Consider the following 6,903-nt stretch of genomic DNA (forward strand, 5'->3'; position numbering starts at 1 on the left):
AAGTATACCAAAGTAAAGAAGCCCATTGACCGGCCACCTCTGCTGAACTGTTGTTAAGTGCGTTCTACCACCAGGTACCGAAATCCTGAGAAAAAGCTTCGCTGAACCGAGATAGCAAGGAGGAATTCCATATTCTAGTGGTAACAGAACAATGTAGCAATATATGTGAAATCGACTCATTTTCCACCCTACAGAATGGGCATATGCCATCCATGTCAACCCGGCGGTTATAGAGAGTAACTTTTGTTGGGATAATATTCCAGGCTGCGCGCCAGAGGAAGTTTTTCACCTTCGGAGGACAAGATATTTGCCAGAGCTTACTCCAGGGAGCTTGTTGGATGTCCAACGAGGGACTCGGTTGAGCTTCCATTTGAGAATAGTAAGCCGTTTTAACACTATATAAACCTTTCTTATCCTTCCGCCAACTTATCTGATCCTTTCTGTCATGTGAAGAGATGGGGATTTGCAGTATGCACCGCCTATCGTCTTCAGTGAAAAAAGAACCCAGTAACTCTAAATCCCAATTACCGTCTTGTATGAAGTGGCTAACCGTCCAATTTCTGTTAAAGGGAATCTGAGGTTCAGTCAGTATACCACTAGGCGTGTCAATCCACTTGTCTAACCACACTCTTGTGTCTCTCCCGTTGCCGATCCGCGTTGTCGACCCTGTAATGAGCACCTGCTGAGCTTGCATTATGCTACTCCATGTTGCGCTCGGGTTGGAACCGATGATTGCTTCCCTAAAATCTGATCTGGGAAAGTAGCGTGCCTTGAATAATCTGCTTACCAAGGCCTGAGGGTTGGCTAAAAATTTCCATGCTATTTTGCCCAGCAGCGCAATATTAAATTCATGGAATCTACGGAAGTTTAAACCTCCCCACTCGCGTTTCTGACACAGCCCTTTCCAAGCTTTCCATTTGATGCCTCTTCCCCACCAGTACGCATTTAGGAGGACTTCTAACTTATGGAAGATAGTTTTTGGAAGGATGAATACCTGCATGATGTAAGCCGGAATAGCCTGAGCCACCGCTTTTATTAGCGTCTCCTTACCACTTTGAGAAAGCTTCTTTCCTTGCCATCCCCTAATGCGTTTTTGTAGGCGGTCCACTACATATTGGAAGGTGGCGATTTTGCTTCGACCCATTGTTGACGGGAGCCCAAGGTAGAACTCATTTGTATCCGCCACCTGAACCTGTAGGAAATCCGCAATTTCCTTTTGCCTGTCATAAGGGACTTTGCTGCTAAAGGAGAGTTTTGATTTGTTGAAATTGATTTTTTGACCAGACGCCCCTTCATATCTCTCAAAAATATCCTTAACAGCCTCGCTTTCCGATAAGTTTGCTTTGAAGAAAAAGTAACTGTCATCGGCGAACAGTAAATGCGAAATCGGTGGTGCTCCACGGCTTATTCGACACCCGTGAATCAACCCCAAAACCTCTGCTTGTCTAAGTAACGATGTCAACCCTTCGGTGCAGATGATGAACAAGTAGGGGGATAGTGGATCCCCTTGTCTGAGCCCTCTCGTTGGTTTGAAAGCTGGGAAGTCTGCATTTCTGTTTATGATCTGATACTCAACCGATTCAACACATGTCATAATGAGTTTAACAAAATGGCTAGGGAACTCCATCTTATTCAGAACCGCCTTCAAGTAGGGCCACTCCATCCTATCGTAGGCCTTTGCCATGTCGACCTTTAACGTTGTATATCCCTACCGACCACCTTTCCCGGTTTTGAGGGCGTGTCCCACCTCATAGGCTATTAGAATATTATCAGTTATTAATCGTTTGGGGATAAAAGCGCTCTGGGCTGATGAAATGAGAGGGTCGAGGATCATCTTTAAACGATTTTCCACAGCTTTGGTCATAATCTTCATCAAGACGTTGCAGAGTGCGATTGGCCGAAGATCGGAAATTTCCCTTGGAGATGATTTCTTTGGAATGAGGATCAGATTTGTTCTGTTCAGCTGATTTGGGATGTCGCCCGTGTTTAGGCAAGTCGTACAAAAGGTTGAGATATCCTCCCCGATCACTGACCAATGTTGTTGGTAAAATCCCGGGTTTAGACCATCCGGGCCCGGGGATTTATCAGGGTGCATATCAAATATCGCTTGTTTGATCTCTGCTGAGGTATAATCTCGTAACAACTGACGTTTATCTCTTTCGGAAATTTTAGCCCGAATCGTATCCACAGCTTCAAGTCTTAGGTGTTGTTGAGCACAAAAGATGGTACGGAAGTGTGTCTGTAAAGCTTCCGCTAAGCCTTCCTGCCACGAACGGATAGTCCCCGAACTGTCAGCTAATCTGCAGAAATCATTCTTTCTTCGTCGACCCTGGACCTGAGCATGAAAAAATCTTGAATTTCGATCCCCCTCACGGAGCCACTTCGTTTTAGCTCGTTGTTTCCAATATAATTCCTGCTCCTGTCTAACTCTTTCTAGTTCTGAACTGATCTGATTAAATTCTGGGCTTCCCACTGACCCCCGAACAACTTCTAATCGGTTTTGTAACCTCTTTGCCTGCCCCCTGAACCGTAGACGATAACTGGTTCCCCAAATCTGAAGTCGCCCTCGGCAACTCTATAATCGGGCCATGGTTGGTAAATTTCTGTTTTCGCTCCAATCCTTACTGACCGTAGTTCGACAATTATCCTCCTTCCCCCACGCATTCTCATATCTGAAGGGCGGATTAATCGCGGGACTCGAACAGCAGCACCTTAGTATTAGTGCCGAATGATCTGACCGAGTGGTCATGATATTCAAAACGGTCGCAGTTGGGAATCTGTCGTGCCACAAACCATTTGCAAGGCCCCTGTCAAGTTTCTCTTCTATTAGCTCTTATCCTTGCCTCTGTCTGTACCACGTGAACGGATAACCCTGCATCGGAATTTCAGTAAGCTCGCAATAGTTAAGAGTTTCGTTAAAGCCGGCAAGTAAATGACTTGGGTGACTTCTTCCACCTCTTTTTTCAAAACCGAAGCACAAGTCGTTAAAATCTCCGATGATGACCTAGGCTAGGTTGGAGATGCGGTACAGATCTTTTAAACATTGCCACGCCAAGCCTCGTCTATTCCTCTCAGGGTAGCCATAGTACCCCGTCAATCTCCAATCATCCACTCCTAGACAGGATATTCTGACATCGTTGAAGTTATTGCCAAATTTCAGTAAGCTAACCGATAGCTCCTGCTTCCATAGCAGAGCTAACCCCCCACCTCCACGAACACTGTCTACAGAGAAGTGCCTATCAAAATCAATTGATTATACTAAATTTGCAACAGATAACGAACCCACCATAATTTCCATCAAGAAAACAACGGCGGGTTTATGGGTCAAGACGAGCTCTTTTAGCTCTCTCACTGTCTCGGGGTTACCCATGCCCCGGCAGTTCCAACTGAGGGCGATCATGGCTTCCGGCTGGGCCGTTCTGCGGCACCCGCCAATATCTCTGTTTCATCAGTTAAGTCTCCCATTATCTCATCACTACTTTCATCTGTATTACCACGTTTGCGCTTTGGATCTAACGCCTTCTGTACAATTTCCTCTTTCCTCAGTACTTCATCTCTATCCTTCTCGGCTTGTTGTCTGATCAATAACTCTGATTGCTTCTCTTGCTCGTTACTCGGAATACCCAGGAGTAAAGGAGCCGTTTTCAGCCATGGAGAAGAATTTTGGGCAAATCGCTTAGGTGCCGCCCTAAGGAACGCTCCATAAAGAGTAGGTTGATCCGGGTCATTCATTGCCCTATATGCAACACAGTCACGATCATGGTGTCCCAAAAGTCCGCAGAAGAAACAAAAGTGGGGCAAGCGTTCATATTTGAAATTGACCCAACTCCATGTGGATGACGTCGTGCCCAGTTTCATTTGACGTTTTAAGAGTTTACTAACATCCATGAGAATTTGTACCCGGAGATACCCTACAAACGCCTCTCCATAATCCCTAGGATCGGTCCTGAGAACAGTACCAATGTAATTGCCACAAGTTACTGCAATTTGTTCTGATCTGAAGCCCCCCGGAATATCATGTAATTGCACCCAGAACGCGACTTCTTGAAGTGTCGTGGAATATAGTTCTTCTTTATCGAAAATTCGTTTGATCACGAGTAATTTGTTATCGAAAGACCACGGCCCTCCGTTTAGAACTGCATTAATGTCGAAAACATGGTTGAATTGGAAAAGAAACCTGTTTTCTTCAAGGTCTACGATAGCGATCCCCCCGCTTGGTTTCCACAGCTTCGACAGGGTAGTTTTCATCCCTTCAATATTTATCGGTTTATCTGTGACAAAGCGACCCACACAACTCCATCGTAAGTCATATTCCGGTCCCGCATTGCGTTCTGGGATGATTATCGGAGCTTCGTCTTCCTCCGCCAACGACAGTTGCAGGCAATCTTTCGTCAAAGAATCCATGGGAGAGGGGCGATTATGGGGGAATGGAGAGTAAGGGGAGGGGTTTGGGCGTAAACGGTGGTAGGGTTGTGCAGGGTAGATGATCGGAGAGTAGAAACTCAGGCTGTCGTGAACCCTAAGTTAGGGTAGAATCAACAAAACCCTAGGCTCAGGGTAACGAGAGTTTTTTTCCTGTGGAGCATAGTTAATTTGAGTGATACCCACTCAAATTATTTAATTAAACTACATATTACTTATTTTAATAAATTAAAATATTTAATTTAAAATTTTAAGTTAAAGATTATCGCACTTATTTTTATATTTATCACTTATTTTTAATATTTATCATATTTATGTCCTTTAATAATTTTAACACTTATAATATTTAACATTTAAAATTTAATATAATATTTATTTTTTCAGCACTTAATTTTCAGTTTTAGTCATAGCCTAATAATTACTAAAGAAGAAATATATATTTTTTTTTGTTAAGAAAAAAGATGTTTTTTAAATTAAATAATAAGAGCCAGTTAGGGGTTTGGTTTGCTTAGACTTGGCTCATCAGAAAATTGACGAGCTCAACATTCTGTCTGTGAGCTGTTCATGAGTTTTGCTCGCGAGCAGCTCACTAATTTAGTTCATAAACTTCGCTTGTGAAAAACTTATTAATTGTGTTCATTAACTATATTAATTTGAATTTTTTTAACACAAAACTATATAGTTCTGAATATACAAAACTACGTTGTTTTATATATCCCTTTATAGATATCTTATTATTAAAAAAATAATTAAACCAAGCTTGCTCACGAGCATGTTCATAAACGTTATAATTGAACTTGCCCATGAGTTTGTTCATGAATCTATAATTGACATACTCGCGAGCTTTCAAGCCGAGCTTCACCGCGCTCAATCTCGGCTTGTTTATAAATTGAGTTGAACACGATTGAGTTTTTATCGAATTGAACTGAGCCGTTCATGGATGACTCAACTCATTTATAGCTCTAGAGTCGGTAAAAAAAAAACCCCTTGACCCTGAATATTAAAATTGAACATTATGATTTATGCTACATTTTATTAACATAATAATTCTTTTAATATTTATAATATTTAATGTCTAAAATTTAGTACTTATTTTTTCCACACTTAATTTTCAATTTTTATCAAATATCGCTTAAGATTCCAATTTTTCAAGTTAAAATTTCGAGTAAATTTTAATTAAAAAGAGGTTACCTGATAAATCATAGCCTAATAATTATCAAAGAAGAAATATATTTTTTGGGTTAAGGTGTAAAAATACCCCTAACGTTTTGGGTCAGGAGCAATTTTACCCCTAACGTCTAAAATGGTGCAATTTTATCCCTAACGTTGGAAACCAATAGCAATTTTACTCCTAACGTTGATAAATCGGGTCAATTTCAGACACTATTATAAAACACATATATTTTTTGTTCTTTATTCTGCACCAATTGCATAACAATTCGTTCTAAAAAAAGGATTTCATGTTTTTTATAATTTAATAATAGAATTTGAGATTAATATTTATAAATTCGGTGAATTTTTTGAATTTTTTTGTCTAATTCGTATAAAAAGACAGTATATTTTTTTCACATCCCAACTTATGTTTGTGATTTGTTACTGATAAAATGACACACATATGAAGTGTAGATGACAAGAATCATGACCGAGAAGACAGTTTGATGAATTATTTCTCAAATTGACCCAATTTATTAGCGTTAGGGGTAAAATTGCTCCATTTTAGACGTTAAGGGTAAAATTGCTCTTGGCCCAAAACGTTAGGGGTATTTTTGTACCTTAACCCTATTTTTTTTGTTAAGAAAAAAATGTTTCTTTAATTAAATAATAAGAGCCACTTAGGACTTTGGCCTGCTCAGGCTCACGGCTCTTAGAAAAATGATGAGCTGAACGCTCAACATTCAATATTCTGTTCGTGAGCTGTTCACGAGCTTTGCTCGCAAGCTCACCGATTCAGTTCATGAATAACTTATTAATTATGTTCATTAATTATATTAATTTGAATTTTTTTTAACACAAAACTACGTAGTTTTGAAATCTATAAAACTAGAGTTTACATAAAATTACTTTGTTTTACATTTTCCTTTATAGAAATGTTATTATCAAAAAATAATTGAACCAAACTTGCTCACAAGTATATTCATGAACATTATAATCGAGCTTGCTCGTGAGCTTATTCATGAATCTATAATCGAGGCTGCTTGCGAGCTTTCAGGCCGAGCTTTGCCGTGCTCAATCTCGGCTTGTTTATAAATCGATCCGAACACAGTCGAACCGAGCCGTTCATGGACGACTTATCTCATTTATAACCCTAGACCCAGTCAACAACAAAAAACATTCACACTGAATTTCAAAACTCAACATTATGGTTTTTGAATTTTACACTTTACTAACATAATAATCCTATTAGCCACATCAAAATTACTAACGATGATCTTAAAATGAAAAAAAATCTAAGAATTAAAGTTGTTTTAAACCATATGTTCC

This window comes from Euphorbia lathyris, chromosome 3 (genome assembly GCF_963576675.1).
Source record: "Euphorbia lathyris chromosome 3, ddEupLath1.1, whole genome shotgun sequence".
NCBI lineage: Eukaryota > Viridiplantae > Streptophyta > Magnoliopsida > Malpighiales > Euphorbiaceae > Euphorbia > Euphorbia lathyris.